Source organism: Danio rerio, chromosome 7 (genome assembly GCF_052040795.2).
Source record: "Danio rerio strain M-AB ecotype USA chromosome 7, GRCz13ab, whole genome shotgun sequence".
In the NCBI taxonomy this organism is placed as follows: domain Eukaryota; kingdom Metazoa; phylum Chordata; class Actinopteri; order Cypriniformes; family Danionidae; genus Danio; species Danio rerio.
The window spans coordinates 38169360-38193529 of NC_141027.1; the positions used below are offsets into that span (position 1 = coordinate 38169360).

The following is a 24170-nucleotide window of genomic DNA, read 5'->3' on the forward strand; positions in this document are numbered from 1 at the left end:
TTCTGGTTTTGGTATTCTGGGAGAACACACAAGCCAATTTCACTGTCATCCCAAAGTTTAAAACATAAAAAGTACAGACTGTCCTTAATGTCACAGATCCAAAACATTCTTTGTTGTTTTGGTTGAAGTGTATGAGCAGTCTATCAGACATCCCCATATAAACCGTGCAGAACAGAACATCCTGTAGACCAGTGAAGATCCTGTCCAGAATGTATGTTTTATCAATGAACGGCTGCAGCTATATGTAATGAGCTTGAGTTCATGGCATATTTGCTGAATCAGTGCTGCGTGCGCCAAAAGCAGAGCCTGGTTCTCACATGCTCTGGTTCATAAGGCCATTGCACACGTCCCACACAGAGCACGCTATTGTAGGAGGATCCCATCATAAGTCCCTAATGGATCTTATCACTTCTCCGATGCGGGACGGGGAAGGGGGTTAGGGATACGGAATCCTCCCTTCATTGCTCTCATAGTAAAAGCGCTTACAGCTTGTTGTGGTTATTTGAGGAATGGGATGGAGTGGATTTGGGATGAATGGAGAAACTCTAGTCTGCATAACTATACAACTGACACAAAGACATACTTTGGTATAAAGCCAAATACAGAGTACAAATAGTAGCATCTAAAGCTACCCTGTAGAATATGTCTAATAATATATTGTCATGGGTGTTTTCCATTGATTTATGTTTTCAAATTGCATCATTAGACCTTGATCTCTGCTCTAACAAACATGTAGTCATTTTGTTAAACTTTTCTACATCAATTCGAAGATGAGTGGAAAACACCCATGACTCACAAAATCCTCACATAAAGCTGGTAATTAACTGTTTTTTGTTTTTTTTCACAGTGTACACTCTTCAAAAAAAAGCAGAACTGCTTTTCTGCATGGACACTATCAATTCATTTTACAAGCAACACAACACAGTGCACTACAAATATCAAATACTGGTAATACACCTGTTAAAAAAGAAAATACATTTCAAATAATAAATAAATAACATAAGTTTATATATATATATATATATATATATATATATATATATATATATATATATATATATATATATATTATTCATTCATTCATTTTCTTGTCGACTTAGTCCCTTTATTAATCCTGAGTCACCACAGCGCAATGAACCGCCGGAGCACCCAAAGGAAACCCACGCGAACGCAGGGAGAACATGTAAACTCCACACAGAAACGCGAGGTTCGAACCAGCGACCTTCTTGCTGTGAGGCTACAGCACTACCTACTGCGCCACTGCGTCACCTTTTTTTAAAATTCAATATTAATTTTCTTGTCGGCTTAGTCTCTTTATTAATCCGGGGTCACCACAGCGGAATGAACCGCCAACTTATTCAGCAAGTTTTTACGCAGCAGATGCCCTTCCAGCGCAACCCATCTCTGGGAAACATCCACACACACATTTACACACACACTCATACACTACAGACAATTTAGCCTACCCAATTCATCTGTACCGCATGTCTTTGGACTGTGAGGGAGAACATGCAAACTCCACACAGAAACGCCAACTGAGCCGAGGCTCGACCCAGCGACTCTCTAGCTGTGAGGCGACAGCACTACCTACTGCGCCACTGCTTCGCCCTTTTTTATATATATTAAATCTAATTATTTTATAACAATAATTTTCACACGCAAAAAAATAATAACAAAAACCAACATGCCATGTTTTTAGACACGTATATTCATTTTAAACAACACAAAATCTGTTTTATCATAGGGTCAAACTTTAAGATTTGAAGATTCTTACCATTAATAAAACATGAACTATTGCATTTATCTCAATAAACTGCACGCAATGCAATAAAAATTTAAATGTTGCTTTTTAATAGTTATGTTAGCAGGAGAATTAGATCATGCACAATATGTACTTTAGAAGTACTGATAAATAGCCAATTTCTTAATAATAAGTAGGTAATAAGACATTAGGTAATAGTGAGAAATTTCAAAGTCATCATCTTTAATACTGTATACAGTTGAAGTCAGAATTATTATTTTATTTTTTTTTCCTTTTTAAATATATCCCAGATGATGTTTAACAGAGCAAGGAAATTTTCACAGTATGTTTGATAATATTATCTTTGTTAAAAAGAAAAAAAAAAAAAAGGGGGCTAATAATTCATAATTCTATAATCCATATACAGTATACACACATTGTGTAAATATAAACTGTGATTTTTAATGTGATTAATTATGATGAGTCATTTGACAGCTTTAAAAAATAGAACAGAAAGGACTCAGGCTTATGAATATTGCAAATTTCAACTCCAAGATAGACACATTTTAAAGTGTTTTAATGATCCCCAGCAGCGCACAAAAGGATTCCTTCTTTCAGAATAATGAAATACATCGAAAGCGTATAAAAAGGCTCCAGTCATAAATATGAGCAAGCTAACCTTTGCACAGCATTCTTAATGTTTCTCATTTCACCTTTCACCCTGATGAGCAGCTGCCCCAATGTGCACCAGACACAATCAGACTGAAGGAGCGATTATGCGGAGCTGTTCTCTGAAGGTTTATATAACTGTGACTGTAATAAGATCAGCACCAAATGCTACACACAACGCCATGATGATGCAGGAGCACATGCTCTGTAAGAGGATCTACTTCCTGCGGAGACAAATAAACACAAGCAGTGTGTGAAGGAATAAGTCTTATGTGCGTGTATGAGCAAGAATGAAGACAGTCCCACTACAAACAACTCCTCCACCCCCAAATCATGAGACTGTCTGTATCTCTCTTTTTCTCCTGTGCTTCTCCGACTGAAAGAGGAAGTGCAGACCACTTCCCAGTACAGCAGGCCGGCTTGTGCTGATTCACAAGTCCACTGAGTAACCAAAGACTTTCCATCTACAAAGTCAAAAATACACACATATATAAATAAATAAATAAATATATATATATATATATATATATATATATATATATATATATATATATATATATATATATATATATATATACATATATATATATATATATATATATATATATATATTCAATTATAGTTAATAATAATAATATTATTGTTATTATATATTACATTATATATATATATATATATATATATATATATATATATATATATATATATATATATATATATATATATATATATATATATATATATATATATATATATATATATATACATTAATTCTCAACTTTTCTTTTTGCCAGAGCAACCCCTTATTCTGTTATGCATATAGGAATATTGTTAAGAGCATTTATTTGCAGAAAATGTAAAATATTTCATGATTTTAGACCTTAATTATTAGAGGAAAATATATACTTGTTTATGTATTTTTATGTTCTTATGTGTTTATATACATTGCATAATGATAATCAAAGTAGTGCATTTACATTTAGTCATTTAGCAGACACTTTTGTCCAAAGCAACTTATAATTGAGGAGGCATTCAACAAGAACAGGCAATACACACAAGAAGGGGTGGTTATACAAAGGAACTACTGTGGAAAACTACTGTGCTAGGAGAATTAAGTGTTAGCGTTAGGAGGGGGAATGTTTTTATTTAAATTTTTTTAAGAGAGAGAAGAATGTTTCTACAGGTGGTTTGTCAAGCACACTAACCTGTGGGTAGCACACTTCATAATTTCATTAATGTTTTTTTTTATATTCTGTATACACATACACAAACACACACACACACACACACACACACACACACACACACACACACATATATATACATACAGTTGAAGTCTGAATTATTAGCTTCCATGAATTATTCATCCCCCTGTTTACTTTTCTCTAATTTCTCTAATAATTTCTGTTTAACAGAGAGAAGATTTTTTCAGCACATTTCTAAACATAATAGTTTTAATAACTCATTTCAAATACTTGATATATTTTATCTTTGCCATGATGACAGTAAATTATATCTGACTAGATATTTTTCAGGACACTTCTATTAAGCTTAAAGTGACATTTAAAGGCTTAACTAGGTTAATTAGGTTAACTAGGCAGGTTAGGGTAATTAGGCAAGTTATGCAATGATGTTTTTTTTCTGTAGCCTATTGAGAAAAACAATATAGCTTAAAGGGGCTAATAATTTTGACCTTAAAATGTTTTTTTTTAAGTTCAAAACTGCTTTTTTTTCTAGCCTAAAAGAACAACATTTTTTTGCAAAAGAAAAAATATTATCAGACATGCTGTGAAAATTTCCTTGTTCTGTTAAACATCATTTGGGAAATATTTTAAAAAGATGAAAAAAATTCAATAGGGGCTGAAAATTCTGACTTCAACTGTATACATTATTAACTATATTAACCAATTTAATCCCACCAGTCACACTCATTATTTTTTCTTATTTCTAGAACCTCTATATGTGTTGTTGTCTTTTAGACATTTAAACAAAATTAACAATTTTAAACATTAAAATGAAAAACAAAAATAGATTGTTTAGATAAAAAATAATTTTTTTACATGGCTAGATCAGTTTACATACCCCCTACTTTCACATCTTAAATAAATAAGAGATGTTTCTTAACAATTCATGGAAATTTTTTAACAATTGTAACTGGTAGTATTAAAGTTAATAGTAACTGATATCAATCAGAGGGGTGACGTGGTGGAGCAGTAGGCTGTGCTATCGCCTCACAGTAAAAGGGTTGCTGGTTCGAGTCTCGGCTGGATCAGTTGCCATTTCTGTGTGTTCATGTTCATGTTCATGTGTAGGTTTTCCCCACAGTCCAAAGACAGGCAGTATAGGTAAATTGGGTAGGCTAAATTGTTCATAATGCATGAGTGTGTAGTGTATGGATGTTTCCCAGAGATGGGTTGCAGCTGGAAGGGTATCTGCTGCGTAAAACATGTGCTGGATAAGTTGGCAGTTCATTCCACTGTAGTGACCCCAGATTAATAAAGGGACTAAGCCGAAAAGAAAATGAATGAATGATATCAATCAGTTGAAAGTGAATTGAAGTGACTTGGCCAAGTTTGGTGTCCCAAACCCCAATCTGAGTGCGTGCACACATCAATGCAATTCTGGCTGTGCTCTTTCCCACTGGTCATTATTGTGACCAGGTACAAAACCTAATTTAACTAACATACTATCAAAGAACGGTTGACGTTTGCATGTTATGTAGGTCTAAGGAATAAAATGTATATTCTCAAATTGCAAGAACATATTTGGAAATAAAGAAGTTAAGTGAACAATTTTTTTTAATCTTGTAGTTTTTTCTTGATCTGTTTGTAACTACGCTTCAAACCACATGTTGAGAGTTGCAGATCCAACCACACCATGATGTTTGCTAATTTTAGTTGGAAAAACCAATTTGGGAAACACTGAATGGGTGAACTGTTGTTTCAATAGAAATTGAGACTATATTTAACTATGCTTCTGGTAAATGCAACACTGCAATATAGCTCAACCAATGATTTGAGTTGAAGGGGTGGGACTATCAGTTTGGCCAATCAATAGCAAACATAGAAAATCTTCTGGAAAGCTGAAAACGATCTACTTTTTGAACACTTCATAAAGTTTTGAGCCAGTTATATGACTAACTTCCATTACAGTGTAAACAAGCATATAAAAGTTCACTCTATGAATGCACCAACAAGCTTTTAAAAGCAGAACAACAGTAACAAAACTACAACAAAAAAAGTAATGAATAATCCAATAAAAAAGTTGAAATTCTAAAGAGAACGGGTGTAAATTTAAGTTGCATTAAAACATACTTAAAGTAACAGATGATCTAACCTCGAATCACAGGTTGTTCCCTAATCTTGGACCAGCAACAACAAAGTGTCATGATCTTCAGATTTAAGATGCACTCCGGGGATCTTCAATTAAACATTTTCTAAATGTGACATTATTCTACAAAGCCTTCAACCACTGAACATTAAAAGCATGCAGCATTATTAGAGATATCCTATATATCCCTATAAGAGAACATATGCATATACGTTGTATTAATTAAAAAACTTTGAGAAGAGAACATTGAGTAAAACACTGATTATATTTTAATGCATCCATGGGAAAACAAACCTGGAAAGAGGTATGAGGATTTGAGAGAAAAACAAGAAATTTTAGCCCATTTCTAGTGAAACATTCATAGAGGATCTTTTGTCAATTACATCATGATATACCACAAATGTGTAGTATATTCCTTTCTAAATTTTAGTAGTGAAATACAAAGAAAATTTACATAATTGAATAGTATATGTGTGCTCAACGCAATCTCACAACAATTCGCAACAATTTGCTTTAGTGGCTAATTCCTATGAATTCGTACAATCTAATTTGTACAATTTAGTACGATTTGCTTATCAACCAATGATGGTTGGGGTAAGGGGTGGGGTTGGGTGCCATGTACATTTTCATATGACAGAATTCGTACGAATTAGCCACTAAACTGACAAAACGTAAAATACTAACGTTTCCTCGTGAGATCAGGCTGGTGTGCTTTCCTTCTCCATTCGTTTGTAAATACATTTAAAACTAAAGACTGATTATTTTATTACTTTTCAACCATGTATAAAAGTGCAAAAATAGACATTTACAACATTGCAAAAGCAGTATGAAATCTTAAAGCGTAAGCCTTCTTGACTAGCCTCTGGTTTTCAACCTCTGATAAGATATTTAATGGATGGCAGTGTGTGTTTGTGTGTATTCCCACGAGTTTAAAAGCTGATAGCACCATTTCACCAACTTGGCCCTGATATAATCCAGAGTTATACTTCGCTTCTTCATTGCTGCTTTGAGACTGACATGAAATACAGTAAAATCCCCAAAGCACTCACAACCTGAAGCATATGCTTGAGTCCAGAGCTCTTGCTGCAACTCTTGAAAACAATTACAGCTGCCCAAATATGTTAAAGGTTTAGCTTTCAACTGTAAATGATGCCTGACAAAGACTGTCCCAACTGCCTTACTGTTCATCCAGTGTCAGACTTGACTGCAAACGTGTTTTTCCTACTGCTACATGTTTCAGTGTATAAACCACCATATCGCATCACAGATCTGTGGTTTGGTTTGCAATAATCTCTCGGTTTACATGATGTGCATAACAAAAATACTTGGGTTGAACCATAATTATCCATTTGATTCTATTTGAAAACAAATAACCGAAGAGCACGCCTCAGTCCTCAAATCAAACTGTTTAATATCTTTCAGAGTGACATAATCAATGAAACCGAGCAAAATGTATGTTCCACCACACTTATAAAGAAACCAGAAGAACATTGATGTCAGACACAAAGGCCATGTCCTCTTATTATGCTGTCAAGAGATAAAGATGAATGGTAGTTATTGGGTGATGCTTGGCTATATTAATTAAAAGCTCGGTCTGAGCATTCAAACTGAGGTAGAAGAGTTTATGCACCATTCACACGAAAGCAAACCCTGCTTACTGAACTTATGGGATCATGACAGGCAATGTCGTCATGCGTGTGTTTTATGAACAGGTCTCATGGTCAAACGAATAAAACACCAGAACATAACATGCTTTCCAAGCTCAAGTGATTAATAGTGTCCGATTGTGATACCACATGGCATGTGTTTGGAACTGAACTTTAATGTTTTGCTGGAAGTGTTCTTTAACCTTATGTTTTATTTCAATTTACTCTTTCATTCAGTTTCAATATGATCACTTTGAAAGTGATAAATGTATGTAATATATGTTAGCGATTGTCTTGGTTAACTGCCAAACCTAAGCAATAATGCCTTGCAACATTCAGTCCAGGAACATATACAACTGTCTTGTGTTTTGAAACATGGGCATGTTGTCACACAGCCTGTGTAAGGTGATTTTGAAAGCTTTTCAGTGCAAAAACAGTCACTAAATTAAATACCTTAAACAGGGTCTCAAATATAGCAAGAAAATGCAAACAAAAGGAAAGAAATGGCCACAAAAATACAAGCTAATGGGGGAAAATGCCCCTGCACAATGAAGCCGAGTGGTTAAACTTTAATATTTGATATAAATGATAACAGATTAACAAGGTTATTTAAAAAAAATGCACTTTTAAAGTTAACAACATTGTCAAACAATTCCAGATATTGCAGTGCAGATATTGCCCCTTGAAGTAAATGTACACTCTGTTGTGAAGGCACTTACAAAAATGAAGGAATTAGAATACATCTGGCTCTAATTTTCATTAAATATTGCATTGATATTTTTTCAACAATATTGCACTTGTTCTAGAAGATAACTCAGAATCTCAACTGGCGGTGCCAATAGTCTAGTGGTACTGTGCACCGACATACTGTTGCATCGATGTGCTCACGGTGACCCGAGTTCAATTCCTGGCTCAGGGTCCTTTGCTGATCCTTCCTCTCTCTCTGCTCATAATGCTTTCCTGTTTGAAATCTCTACGGTCCTATCAAAATAAAAGTGTAAAACCCTTTAAAAACGATGATATATAATAATAAAACTAAACTGAAACAAAGATTGTTTTGTATTCGACGGTCTATTAAACTAGGGCTTGTTATGTCACTGTGTTGTAGTGCACTGAGACGCCCTTCAAATCTTCATCAAAGTATCAGCAAGTCCATAAGACTCTTAGCTTCTGTGTGTACCCACTGTACACCTACTTTGTGCCATGTGCTGATTCAGGAATGCCTGGCACCGGAGCGGGTCAGCACATACTGTAAGCGCAATCGAAGAAAGAACTTTGCCCTTCTCTTCTCCTCCCCTTATAGTCAACAGATGGAAAAATCCAGTCTAATCCAAACCCAATTGTTTGCAGGGATCAAAAGCCGCTGTCATGGAATGAAGTTCACAAGCTTTCCTTGAGCACAAATGACATGAGAAAGAGAAATGTGTTCTGACAGGCTGATACAATGACAAACTTGGCAGCAAGAGGTTGCCATTAATTTTTATAGTAGTCATATATCTACTAAAAGTGTGTGTGTGTGTGTGTGTGTGTGTGTGTGTGTGTGTGTGTGTGCGTGTGTGTGTGTGTGTGTGTGTGTGTGTGTGTATGTGTGTGCGTAAAGTAATGGAGAAGTAATTAAGGCAGATTGTTAACATGCCTTTGCCTAACTTTGATTAACTCTTTAATTGAAGGAATGTGAGTAACATATAATGAGCAATAACAAAAACATTAATCTAGCATATCCAGAGGAAACACTTTTGTTCAGATGAGTTTTTTTATTAGAAAGCAGTGGCATCTGTACAGACAAGCTCTTGATTGTAGAGCGGTTCTTCAAAACTGCTGACACACAAAAAAACACATAGTCGTCTAAGTGCAGATCCCAGAGGGGTCAATAAACAACTGTGCATGCCTTTAAAGCTAGGGTAGGCAATTGTGAAAAGGCTAGCAATAGCAAGCTTTTAAAGCATAAGATCTCACCCTCCCTTTAGAACTCTCTCCAAAGCTATACATGAACATGCACAGTCTTTAGAGTCTGCAAATCACCATGAGAAGAGATGGTGTTAGTAGAGTGTCCAACACAATGTTTTCAGACTACCTGATGTCTCATTCCCACTGTAAACCCTGCTGTTGTCATTACTAAATATATTAAGTTAATATAACTTGACATTACTTAAAATACCAAGTTTTGACATCCAAACTTAAACAGGCGTGTTTAACTTAGTCATTAGCCAGCAAAAAGCTTTTAATTAATATTTTAAGTTCTCTGAACTTAACATTTTAATTTCTTTAAACGATTTGCCATGTCTCCGTTTTTGATTGGTTGCACTTGAAACTCTGTCTTGACAATAGCGGTGTGAATCTACACTGGTCTCACGGTTCGTTCGATTACGATTATTATGCCATTGATTTGTTTCAATTCGATATCTCGGTGCATCACGGTGCATTGATGATGTTAAGAACATCTGAGAACAGTGTAGAAAACTCTTACCTCAGGCAAGCTTGTGTCTGGATCCACAAGTGTCGCTTTAACAGCCAGGAGGAGAGGAAATGTAACCTCGCAAACAGGCCAGCACAGCGGGTCAAATGTCCAAAGTGTGTGAGAGAGAGAGAGAGAGAGAGAGAGAGGCAGAGATGGATTTTTACAGCATCTCTCCCTAGTAGGGAAATAGCGGCATAATTATGTGCATTTTTTTCTACCTTTTAAGTAGGAGCGTTTTATTTACTCGCCCTCGCCTCCTTCGCCATAGTATGATACTGTGACATCGACCATAGGAGATAAATAACGTCAGTATGTAATAACCGGTTAGAGGCATTACCTGAACCCATTTGACAAAAGAGACAAGTTCAATTAGTAAGTAGATATTTGAATGAATATATACATTTTTCCTAATTGACATACATGCAGGGGTGACATAGTCCCATAGTTCCAAGTTTGCATGTTCTTCCAATGTTCACATGGGTTTCTCCAGGTGCTCTGGTTTCCCCCACAAGTCCAAAGACGTGGTATAGATGAATTGGGTAAGCTAAATTATCGGTAGTTTATGTGTGTATGTCCTGGTCCTCCAGGTTGGGGGTTGAGTGTTACGACCCACCTCTTAAAAATTAGATGTTATAAAACACCAACATGGTGCGGCTATATATCAACTTCGATGTAAACAGCCCTGTTAAAAAATGAAAGCTGAATAATTTAGAAGATTAGTCTATTAGCCATTTTAAGTTATCTGTACTTAAACATTTAGGTTAATTCAATGAAGAGACACATATGATCAACTCAATTATTTGAGTTGTCTATTTTCCATTACTCAAACAAACTGAGGGAATCACTTTCCTTAAATCATTTGAGTAGTCTCAACTTATTAGGATTTACAGTGCAGTGGTAAGACATGTTCAGAGTAGGTTGATTAGAATTGAAGAGGTTACACTGATGCCATGCAGAGACCATCATCACTCCCCTTATCTCAAGAGCCACGGTCTTTACTGTACTTGTTAATGTATATCTCTTGCCAGAACTGCCGCTTTGAATCCTACTTGGAGTGGGTCAAGTAGAACCAGAGGTGTTAAATTGGAGTTGTGACCCAGATGCAAGTGATGTTTTGGAGAATTGCATGGGGTATAGAGGCTGCAGTCTTTTGCACCTTTGTTAGTGCACCCATTCCCATGCCAGAAACACTTGTTTAAATCATACAAGGTCAAGTAGAAAATGCAGTGTTAAACTGGTGCCATGACCCAGATGGAAGTGAGGATAAGAGGGTGAGTGCACCGGATGGCTGTGCAAGTAAACCTTTCTCCCCTGATCTTGAGAGGTGCATTAGAGATTGATGCTGCTTTGGTGTCCCAACCAGATGGGAGTGAATGTAACAGAGGCCGGCTAGCAAACCATATCCTACTGATCCTGAGAGGTGCAGACACTAGGCTATAGTCTTTACCGTCATGGTTAGCATGCCAGCCTTCCTGGTCAGAATTGGTAGTTTTGAATCCCACACTGAGAGAGTTCAGTAGAACCAGAGGGGATATGCTGGTGCCATGATCAAGATGGAAGTACACTAGAAACTTCAGAATCTTTAGTATACATGTCAGTGAGTCTGTCTCCCACGCAAAAAGCATTGGTTTAAGTCCTGCTTGGAGGGGGTCAACTACAACTGGAGTAATTACATTGGTGTAACCAAGTGAATGAGGTTTAGGGGGCCAGCTACTGTAGCTGGGCAAGTAAACTTCACTCCTCTGATTTCAAGAGGAGCACTAGCTACAAATTCTAGAGCCTTTAGTATCCTTCATAGTGCCCTTGCAACCTATGGCAGAATTACCGGGTTAAATCAAATGAAACTGGAAGAGTTACATTGGTGACTATAATGACAGTGAGGTTTAGGGGTGTATTTAGGCTAGATAACGAAAGCTGAGTAGAGAGTAATCAGAGGGATCACAGGTAGAAAAGCAACACTATTGTTAATTCTACTTTTAGATTTTTCTTGATTTAGACATTTGTATGTTGTAGCAGTTTGAAATGAGTAAGTAGGTGTATGACCCTTTTAAGAGCATGCACACTTCTTTGTGTTTTTGCTCTGGTTGCATTAGACACGAGGCCTGCATGTATGTGAGGGTAATGTACTGTTGCTCCATTTATTTTCCGTTATTTCTGTAACGTTAACCCTGTGTGGCATTTTGTTTGTAAAGGACAGTATACCCATTTTCTGGAAAATAAAACACCACTGAGGGAAATCTTCAATGGGCTATCCATATTGCACCATACACAGGCCATTACAAGTTTCTACCACTGACTTTTTTTCCCTATGTCTTCTTACTGGGCCAAGTGTTGTTGGTTGAGGAGAAATGTAATTATAGCTGCTGTTTACCTTCCATTCCTGCTCGATGCGCATAGCATCATGAAACATGCTGATTATGTGTGATTGGGCTGTGTGGAGGTATGCAAATACAGGTTGACAGGCAGGTAGGGCATCTTATCATTGCTTTCAGACTGAATAAGGCCTCACATGAATGAGCTCTGATTATTCACAGATTTTGGTTTTTCTCTGCAATCTCCAGACAACTGTTGGTGAGCAAAAATCTGGTCTAAAATCGTGTATCTTGTACATGGCACTGGGTGTTCTCCACAAGCCAGTGTGACTATGACTGATGATTACCTCCTGTTCCTCCTACTTATTTTTCTGGGTCTCCTTCACAAAGTAACTAGCCTAAAATGTGAGTTTGTGTTTGCATTTATGTTTTATCTTTCCTCTCATCTAATAGCAATTCTAAATATCTTTCTTTTCATATTTTTGATATTGTAGATGATGAAGTCCAGAACCATAAAGGGGGAGTCTACAGATATCTACATTTTAACCAGCAACATTCATCAAAGAGAAGATAAGATGTATAAGTTAGGAAACAGAGGGGATTAAGTTACACTATGAATGTGACAAGTGATAATTAGGAAGAGTTACAGTTATTTTGTAGAACAAGCAGGAGTCAAGCTACTATAAAACATACTGTGCGGTTGATGACAGCCTAATGACCATGACATTCTGTCCTGATGACATCAGCTTGTCACACCCTTGGAAGTTCTACTGTTTACATGCTGAAGCTCAGTGTGTGATGTTTATACTGTGGGGTCATCATATGAGTTATGAGCTGATCCAGCACTGGCCCTAATCTTCACACTACAAGAATTTAAAAACAAATAAAACACTTACCTGAAGCCTTTCAAAACATCTATTTGTTTAAACAAGCAGAAGTCTTTGCATAGCAAAAGGAAAAATAGATAGTATGTTATGAGTTCAGACTGCATGATTTTAGCCTCGATTTTAACCCGTAAAAGATTTTGAGCATAAACTTTAAAAAATATGGACGTTGTATCCGTCACTCATAGGTTTCTGAAGAGTGCAAATGAAGCTACAAGTAGGCGTGGCCAACTGTTGCCATTTTATTTGCACGTCATTGCACCAAACAGGGTGACCAAACAAGGGCAAAGAGGAGTATGAGTATGAGCGGAGCTACAGATGCCTGCTTTGACAGGCTTTTCTTTTGGAGAAACGCTTAATACATTGTTACATTGTGACTCGTTTGTGTTCTGACCACATATGCTTGGCTGTGTAAAATATCAATAAAGTGTTTAATCTTTTAAAAACACTGTGGTAACACATTGAGCCACTAAGCATTGTTTTTATGACGTTTGTCTACAGGAGGAAAAGCAAATTACTTCCAAATACTTCATCTATAGTCTGTGTTAGTAAATGCAAGGCTTTTTATAAAATCCAGGCATAAAACTGTATAACAACTTTTCAGATAACTGTTCTATAGCCTACAGCTAATCAGTCTGTCTGATTCTGGAGTGCATTACAGCTCTAAAGAACATTATAAATGATAAATGATCTCAAGTAAAACAAATACATTTACAGGTATGGTATAATTTTACTCACCTGGCAAATGGAGGCAACTAGAATGGTTTGTGAGCACAATTAAGTGCACACAGCATGCCATATTATCTGATAATTGTAGAAAATAATCCCAAAAGGCAAACGATTGTTTAAAGCCTCATGAAACAAAACAAAAATACAAAGCATGTCGAGTTCATCGGCTAATCAGCAAGAATGACAGCGAGATTTTAATTTTTAATTATGCGGACTTAATATAACTTAATAAAAATGAAATAGAAGAGTTATAAAAAAATCACCCCCTTACAGTTGTCATGAAGGGTCACCTGTAAAATCGGCCAATTTAGCATTGCAGTCAATGAACATCTGGATTTCCTGGAGTCAGCTCTCAAAGGCGAGTCGATGAATTGCAGTTTCAGTTACTTCCGTATGGGCTTCATGAGGAAGAGCGGGATGTTGCCATTTGGTTTTGAGAAATCGCCAACAAATGCCTGAAAGCAAAGGCAAATCGGTGCTTGTTCACGTGAGTAACAATCAAAAACTACCAAAGGCACGAACTGAGAGAATCGCAGATGAGTTGTTGACACCAGTGAGATATTTGGTGTGCTATATATAGTATCTGGGGCTGTCCGCATTTCAAACTATGCTGTGTAAAATGTGTTCTGATTGAAAATATCATCAGCGATCACCTACAGCCAATGAGAGAGCAGCATCCACTAGTAAAGGTATCTGCAGGCCAGCGGGAGGTTGGGGGAGAAGTTAAAAGTGCTTATTTTCGGTTTATTTGGATCCAAGAAATGGAGGAAAAATCATAGTGGAAATTTGGCAGGAGCAGCCATGTCTGTTTGATATGTCATCTGAGCAATACCACAACCGTCTTGAAAAAGAAAAAAGTTAAGGAGAAATAGCTAACTCCCTTCAAAGCCAGGTGAGCAAAATAAGGAGATTCACTAAAGGCTTCTTTATCTTTTTATGTATTACATGACCTTGCGTTGTTTTCATGTCACTTCTCATGTGTGTTTGGTTGTGAGATGTAGCTTGCAGACCGAGACAAAGCTGTCGGAGATTCTTCCTATTTTAAAGTCATGTAGTCTGAACTCTGCATTAGTGTATGCAAAGTTGAATGCACAGCCTTTTAAAATGTGCTCAGTTTGAAAGTATACAGTACACCAACATAGGCACTTGAAACATGCATTAGAGTCTTCCTAGTCCAGTGATGTGCTTTTTCTTTCCAACAGATATATACCAAAATATATGTTCATATAAAATTTTAAATCAATTTGTGGAAATGCAGGGAGGCAGTGGCGCAGTAGGTAGTGCTGTCGCCTCACATCAAGAAGGTCACTGGGTCGCTGGTTCGAACCTAGGCTCAGTTGGCGTTTCTGTGTTAAGTTTGCATGTTCTCCCTGCCTTCGCGTGGAATTCCTCCTGGTGCTCCGGCTTCCCCCACAGTCCAAAACATGCAGTACAGGTGAATTGGTTAGGCTAAATTGACCGTAGTGTATGAATGTGTGTGTGGATACTTCCCAGAGATGGGTTGCGGCTGGAAGGGCATCCACTGCGTAAAAATGTGCTGGATAAGTTGGCGGTTCATTCCGCTGGGGTGACCCCGGATTGATAAAGGGACTAAGCCGACAAGAAAATGAATGAATGAATGAAAGTTGTGGAAATCACACAGGTGCTCACCAATTTAAACTTATTTTTGTCATCTTCTGTAGTTTGTTCTTTGTGTTTTGTTTTCCACTGTCACGATCACCAGCAATCTTAACTCTATAGATTGCTGGAAAACATTCACTATCACTAACGGACTACAGAATCGCCATTTTATGGACTACATCTCCATACATGCACTCCGCTCACACACACGTTCCTCATTCTGACTGATTACACACACACCACCGAAGGATTGTCAAGGACTAATTACACATACTATTTATGCAGCACATACACTCACTCCAGTCGCTGAGTCTTGTTTACATCCTGTGACATTACAACACGTTTCCTTTGTCTTGTTTTTCTGTGTGTTTACCCTCGCCTTGTTATTCTGTTTATCCCTGCCTGCCGCCAGCCTTGTGACCATCTGCCTGTTATTGGGACTACGATTCTGGATTGCCTTCCCCTGTTTGCCCGTGTTGACCATTGCTTGCCTGGCCTCCTTAATAAACCTGCATTTGAATCCTAACTCTGTTGTCAGTGTCACAATCCACCGGTTACACCTCCATTTCTAATTCAAATTGAAAGTGAGAGACGCATGTATATTGTGTATTGTGGGTCATGGGCACTGAACGCAAATGAAAACTAAGTATACCTTGAGCTAAAGAAAAGAAGAATGAAAACTAAACAATATTTAACTTTACATGCATAACCTAATTTCATCATAATTAAACTGCATTTATTTTATATGCAGTTTTGGCATCACTTCCACCACAAAAACTAGATTTTATGTAAATGAAGTGCTTATCAGGAACACAGCATTGTCAGTGACGAGTACACTTGAGACTTAATGAGACCTGATGTGTGAGGAAATTGAAATATTAGGCAAACATTATTTATACTGTGTGTCAAGTTCAATCAATATTGGATGTTTGTCGAGGACTGTTTAATTGTGTGCTTGTAGGGCACATACTGTAAATGCTAGATGTATAATTACCTTCAGCAAGACAAATGAGTCACCATTCTTGACCCAAAATGTTTAACTTGTCATTTCCCATCAGAATGTTGTTAAATACATGCTGTAATTTGTGGTGTGGTGAAAATGACAAACGGTCACCAGTGATGAATGTACAGTATGTGCACTGTTGTCCGTTGAAAAAATTTAAATAAAGTAGCTACGTTCTAAAAGTCCACATGGCCAAAATGTCTTAAGGTAAACAAATGTTAATATAAAATACCAGATCCTAATCCTACAGCTGCCATCAACTAAGAATTTGCATATTCACTCTGACATCTGTGATAGTGACAAACACTGTGAAGAAGAGCTGGTGAGATGAGCACATGAGTATCTGTGTCAGAGGATATTTTGGTATCATATGACTTCACTGCTCATATCCACATGCCGTGAAGCCCGAGTCTGTTTGTTTCCATTGTGACACAGCATGCTCTCACTTGGGTATCAGGGGACTCCTGTTTTCCAGAACATGACAGCACTTGATGACCAGTGACTGGACTGTAAATGGTCTCCATGAGATGGTGGGAGGGCTTGCTCTTCAGTCCTTTGGTTTACAGTTAGAAGACGAAAGTGGCGTGGCCTTTTAAAATGAGGAAGCAAACTCTCCTCTCTGGGTTTTATTTAGCCTTAATTCCAGTTGCATTTAATGTTTACAGTTTTATTAAACTCACCACATATACTATACACAATAATATTTTTGAGTCTGCAAATTCATATTAAGACATATTTTAATTCTATCTTCAATTTGTTTTTGATTCGGGTGTGATGCTTAAAATGGTAAGATTTAACTCTGTCATCTGATGTCTGTAATGAGTTAATTATTCTGAACATCTGTCCACTGCTGGACAGAGTTATTTAAGAAGATATTAGTTTATCATCAAATATTTTGTTCACAATATTTTTGTAATTTACAACTTTTTAAATTCATTTTTATTTCTCATGTGTTAAAAAAATCTGTCTACCATCTTATTCACTGGCAGGTTTTATGTGAGTGTATCAAACAAAATGTCTAAGAACATATAATTTGTGAATTCCTCGTATTTAATCCCAATGAAATTGGTGGAATTTAGTTTAACACTACATCAATAGTACTTAATACAATATAAATATTACTCTGAAATGTTTTCAAACTAAATAAATTAATTTTACTTGCGCAAATGTCCACTTTAAATTAAAAAAATGATTTTCAGGGCATGTTTGTGAATAGAAAATGTTTATTAAACAAATTCAGTCCCAACAATGTGTGAAGTATAGAGAAAATGCTACAAATGTTTTATTAATAATAATAATAATAATAGGTTTCCTCAGGGTGCTCCGGTTTCCCCCACAGTCTAAAATCATGCTCTATAGGGAAATTGGGTAAGATTAAATTTGGCCATAGTGTATGAGTGTGTCTGAGTGTGTATGGATGTTTCCAACATAGGCTCATTCTAAAAATGTAACCCTTCGTACATTTCTTGAGATCACGAATTAAGTAGCCAGAAGTACGTATTCTAAAATAAACACTACAAGGCGGTATGAGTGGATTGCTTTTTTTAACTGCTGATTGGGTTTAAAGAAGTAGGTGGGTGGGTCAATTGGTGCTTTTGAAAATACTATTGGTTGGGTTTAGGGAAGGAAGAGGATGGGTCAGTCGATGTATAGATGTAAGTGTGAACAGCAGGCATGAATGCCACTGGTCAGAGAAGTTTGAGATCTCAAAAAGCGTACACAGCAGCCTCTGGTAGATTCGCAAAAAAAAAAAAAAAAAAAAAAACCTTATCTCCTAGAACATTTTTGGTGCTTTCCAGAAATGTATATAGCGTTATGTTTCAGAATGACCCTGGGTTGGATGTTTCCCAATATTTGACTACCGCTGAAGGGGCATGTGCTGTGTAAAACATATGCTGGCTAAGTTGGAGGTTCGTTCCGCTGTGGCAACCCCAGATGAATAAAGGGACTAAGCCGAAGTAAAATAAATGAATAAATAATAAAAAATAAACTTAAATCTTTACATAGCACCTTTAAAAATGTTTTACAAACATAAAAAGTATGTACATTTTACATTTGTAATTCTTTTTGACATTGATTAAAATGTATATAATTTTACTAGAGGTAATTTTTAGTTCATACACACCCAGGTCCAAAATCACCCAAACTAGAAACATATAACATTTTTATTGTTTGTGCCTTGAATGTGTGGGTCAAGAAGGCACTGTCGCCTTTGTCTCCTCAGAGAAAATGGCGAAGGATAAAGTGTAGCTTTTCTTTGATTTGGTAATAACTAAAATCTGCTTTAGTGTTGGTTTCATTTTGACTATGGGTGTTTGTGTGCATGTACTGTAACTGGGTCAGGAAAATGTTCTAATCTAGGACAAATTAACAACATAATTTGTCACAACACAAATACGTAATAACTATGGACAGCTTTTACTCAATTGCCAACTTCACTTCAAGCAGTTTCACTGACATCCTTTAAAGTCAGCCAATGATTACAGCACTTAATCATTCCCTGCAAATCTACAAACACTCACAGCGCTCAGCATAAAACACACAAATATTGCTTAACCCATGAAGCCTACCCGTGCTCACAGTAGGCATCAGAACACACTGTCGTGTCTCAAACACACGTTGACTCTCATAAACCCACACACACCGCTCACATTATGACACAATATATTTATACAATTACACACAATAAAAAAATCAGCTGGATGCATCACTGTATGAAGCACTATTAACGTGATAAAAGCAATGATGTCAGCATAATGAAAGTATTATAAAACTTTCAATGATGAATAATCATACTCGCTTTGATAAACAAAACAAAATTCCGAAGCCTCCTAAAGTAATACCAAGGGTATCTTTAAACACAGTTAAGTAGAGAGCTTATTAACTCATAGGGGAAAAGTTTTTTAAACCCTAAATTTACACTGAGCACCATTTTCACATAATAACAGGCCAGTGTAGCACACAGACCAACTGACCATCTCAGCATGAGATATCACTTTTTTTCAATGGAAAAAAAAGAGATAAAGATATCTTAATTATTTGACCGGAAATATTCTTGACAGGAAATTATTTCTTATTCCTTTCAGAGAAAATAACAATGACACTAACAAATTCTTATCAACCATCAATTCTTAGTATTAATTGTTTAGAAAAAAGGAAAAAACTGACAGTTTTTTACAATAATATGGATTGTTAAAAACAAAACAAAAAAAGAAAAAAAATATTTTAAAAACCCTTTTTTAATCATGAGGAATCCAACATCTACATGTTTTTTTGTAAAATGCTTTTGTTAGCAATTACAATACAACAAATATAAAGTAGAAAACTAAGAGTGTAGGTCCATTAATTCAATAATCATATTTTTGAACAACTTACCTTACCAACCCAACGAGGACTTAATGAGAATTATTGAGATAATGCCAATCCTGCAGGGACTTCGAGGACAGAAGAAATCGTATGCAATACACAAACTGTAATTATTGTAATGATGAGATCACGTCATTGACTTTTATTGTAAAACTCCAGGTTATATATATATATATATATATATATATATATATATATATATATATATATATATATATATATATATATATATATATATATATATATATATATATATATATATATATATATATATATATATACACACACACACACACACACACACACAAGCACACACACACACACCCACACCCACACACACACACACACACACACACACACACACACACACACACACACACACACACACACACACACACACACAGTTGAAGTCAGAATTATTAGCACACCTCTATATTTTTCTAAATTTCTGTTTAATGGAGAGAGGATTTTTTTTAACAAATTTCTAATAACTCATCTATAATAACAGATTTATTTTGTCTTAGCCTTAATGACAGAAAATAAAATTTCACTAGATATTTTTCAAGACACTTCTAATCAGCTTAAAGTGACATTTAAAGGCTTAACTAGGTTAATTAGGTTAACTAGGCAGGTTGGGGTAATTAGGCAAGTTATTATATAGCAATGATTTGTTCTGTAGACTATTGAAAGAATATACAAATGGGCTAATAATTTTGACTTTTGACTTGATTTTTAGTTTTTAAAAAATTTAAAAATGATTTTATTCTAGCCAAAATAAAACAAATAAGAGTTTCACCAGAAGAAAAAATATTATCAGACATACTGTGAAAATTTCCTTGCTCTGTTAAAGAGGAACTAATAATTCAACTGTGTACATGTAGACATTGTCTACCTTTTACAAAACACCTTAACTCTTTCTGATTTTGACTGTAATGTAATAACAGTTGTGAAGCAGCTTTGGATTGCTAATTATTGTAAAACGCACCACACAAATAAATGTCTATTGAAGTAGAAAATTAATTCCACAAATATAACTTTTTTTCTTGATATGTTTTGAAAACATATTGAAAAAAATTAAATGGTTGAATCTAAGCTGTAAAAATGCTCATTTGATGTCAGACATCAGATTTTATGAGTATACAGGTATATATTTAGTAAAAATGTTGCAACAATTCTGAATAAATATGGGGCACAAGTAAAAAGTTATAAGCTATTACAATTTATCGCTTTCTGTAATTTCAGCAATCATAACAAGATTATTACAAACCACACAGTGCATAGATCTAGCATATTTATGTACAACATGTATGTAGAGATCACAAACACACTGACACAAACGGGTTTAAAAATAAAACCTCATCAGCTACTGGTAAACCAAAAAAGCAATAGTAATCATGATTTGGTCCAAAATATTCATACCTCTTTTCTCACTTAAATCGAGTCGAAAACATTTTAGTGACACGTGGTAAAGATCAGTATGCACACTTCATGACGCATTTTTCCATTGGCTTGTCAAAGTATGTCATAACAGTACTCTCTCTGTAAGACAGTCATCCTCAATTTCTGACTCTCAGAAAATATTTGTAAATACCTTTTATCTATTTTCTGAAATAGCTCAAATCATACAGCCATAAGAGCAGTGATTATTTTGGAGGGATTTTGTAGTGTTTATTAAAGTCAACACAGGCTCATTGGAAATATGTGCTCCAGCCTACATTTTTGTGAACTCGCAAAAATTTACTTCAACATACATCTGACTGCAGTTAAAATAAACGCCACAGTGCAGTATGACAAGAACAACTTTTGTTCCTTTCACACTAATGATATTTACAGGAACATTTTATTAACAAATGAAGGATTTTTCAGTGCGGTTTTGTCCACAACACCAAATAAACACAGAAAAAAATTAAATGTTGTCTATGATTTGTATTAGAAAGCGTTTGCCTCACTTATCTCTATATACACAACTTGTCTGGTGTCAGTTTGCTCGGAGCTCATTTTACAGGTTTTGTAATGCAGAGTGCTCGAATTTGAGTCTGTCGAAGCATGCTTCTACAAAAGAGATAAAAGCAAAGATAAAACTATGTGGTCACATTGTACTTTCTCTTCTGTTTGCTATTAAAATCACCATTGGTTAATAATAAAAAAGAAAGCAAAAAAGAAAACACCATAAGTTGGGTTTAGGGAAGGATTTAGGTCAGTGGTTCACTAGGTAATCTGTACGACTAGACTCACCTTCACACAGACGTGAACAAAAAGGATGCGGATCTGAAACGCACAACAAATTGCATCCTGCAAAATGTATTTTAGATTCTCAGAAATGTACACATGGCCCTCTAGTGGATTTGTCATTTGAAATGTGCAACAAAACATACCTGGATCAATGCATTTTATATTCTGCAAAAAAGTAGGCCGAGACACGTATTTCCAATGAGCCTGGGTTGAATAAAATGGTTCAAATTGATGAAGAATTTCCTAAAACCTTTAGCAGTATGCTTGCAAACATTTGTTAAAATACTGTTCTGAATCATGTCATACATTCTCCTGATTCACCTTTTAGGAGAACATCAGAAAATGAATTTCAGACACGGATCTGATAAATGCTTAGAAATCTATAAATCCTTAAACTCAGTTTGGCAATTCAGTGACTAGAAACCATGCGGGATTCACAGGTGCCAAACCTCCTGTTTCTCAATACAACAAAAATTGATATTGTGTTGCAAGTACAGTTTTATGAAATGAAACTCTTTCAGTGCAAACAAAAACAGTTTAGCCTATTCAAATAAACATATTCATGCAGATGAAAACTGAATCCCCCAAGTCAAAATGTGCTAACTTTGTGTCTTATACCGAATCATTCGATGACTGAATAATGTTGTCGCTCCAAATGTAGCAATACACAGGGTCGATTGTTGAATGCCAACTCACAGGTGCTGCAACTGACACTGTTTATGACAGAGGACAATTGAAAAGTGCACAAAGAGGTAGAGTTACTGCACACATCTACTGATGCAATATATATTGCACATAAATAATTGATTCTAATTAAAATTCCCTCGTGTTAGCATAAACACTGAAGATTAAGAAACTGTGCTGGACACTTTTACTTAATCAAGTTCTGTTTCAAACTCATGAAAAATGACAGCAGGGCAAATTAACATGTCAAGTGGCTATAACCAAATAATTAGGGGAATAATAAAGGCCTTCAATACAACCCGCGTTTTACTAAAAGAAAAAAAAAGTTATAGTCTATTGTAGTATGTAATATATATATATATATATATATATATATATATATATATATATATATATATATATATATATACAATACAATCTGCTATAATAATAATAATAATAATAATAATAATAATAATTTTACTATACATTAAAGCCTTAGTTGTGAAAATGTGATTACATTTGAAAAAATATTACTGTTTTAAATTGTAAGTTTGGTATTACTAAATTGTAAATTATTAATATTAAGTAAATAAATATTAATTAGATTATCTTCATTAAGTAACAAATAAGGGAAATACTTTGTTACACAATTGCATGTGCTTATAATAATAATGGCAGTGAATTCTGCCAGTTGCGTGCAATTAACCCTAAATTAATATTACATATTGTATGTATAAATAATTAGATAGTGATAAGGACACTGTATAATAAGGTGAATAATAAGAATTTGTGGTTTAATGCACTCGGGATATAAAATAAACCACTTTAGTTCCAGTCATGCAAAGAAAAAAATTTATGTAATCAATATTCTTTAAAAATATTGGATATATTTTTATGACATTTAAAGAGAAATTATTAATAACAGGGTAATTGGTGTGTGAACAATATTACATTGTTAAAGAATTTTATTCATTTCCACCTTGGTGACATGAATCAAACACTTACATTTTTATATATAATGTGCTTAATGTTTTAAATCATGAACATTTTTGGACTGTACCTTTATTCCTAAATATGATTAATTAATTTGTATTGCTTTCAAGAAGACTATAGGACAGGAAGAGACAAAGCTGTTGGTAGAAAAGTGGCCGGGGGGGTTGAACGAGGTTCATTGTTGACTCTCTCAAGACTCAAAACTCAACATTAAGAAACAGTGTTGAAAGAAAACTCCCTTTGGCGGACACACTCCTCCACTTCCGTTTCTCTCTATGTACACATTTTTCACTCTGTTTCGATCTTTTTCTCCCTCTTTCTTTTACCTCTTTGTGCCCCCACCCCACTTACAAGTTTGAGTTATGCTTTTTGGACAGAATTATTATCTGAGCTCCAGAATGCAGAAAAGCAACAAATCACTCAGGGACTATTCTGTTCCCCTCTGCGTCTCTGGGGAATGTGCTGGTAGCAATCAAATTAGTGCAACCCATTAAGAGATTTCACAGCTGTCAATGATGTAT

The 24170-nt window shown here is 35.5% G+C and overlaps 1 long non-coding RNA gene across 3 annotated transcripts; it reads right to left on the reverse strand.

Annotated features, from left to right (window-relative positions):
• Positions 1–1834: 1834 nt before the first annotated feature.
• On the reverse strand, positions 1835–9922 carry LOC141375406 (uncharacterized). Of its 3 annotated transcripts, none has more exons than XR_015495975.1 (3): positions 9854–9919; positions 8582–9201; positions 7910–8367 (listed from the first exon to the last, which is right to left on the reverse strand). It is a non-coding gene; the product is annotated as an uncharacterized LOC141375406 (long non-coding RNA). The 3 variants fall into 3 exon arrangements; XR_015495976.1 differs by having other exon boundaries at positions 8582–8778; positions 9854–9898; XR_015495974.1 differs by lacking the exons at positions 7910–8367; positions 8582–9201 and adding an exon at positions 1835–2874 and having other exon boundaries at positions 9854–9922.
• Positions 9923–24170: the final 14248 nt, after the last annotated feature.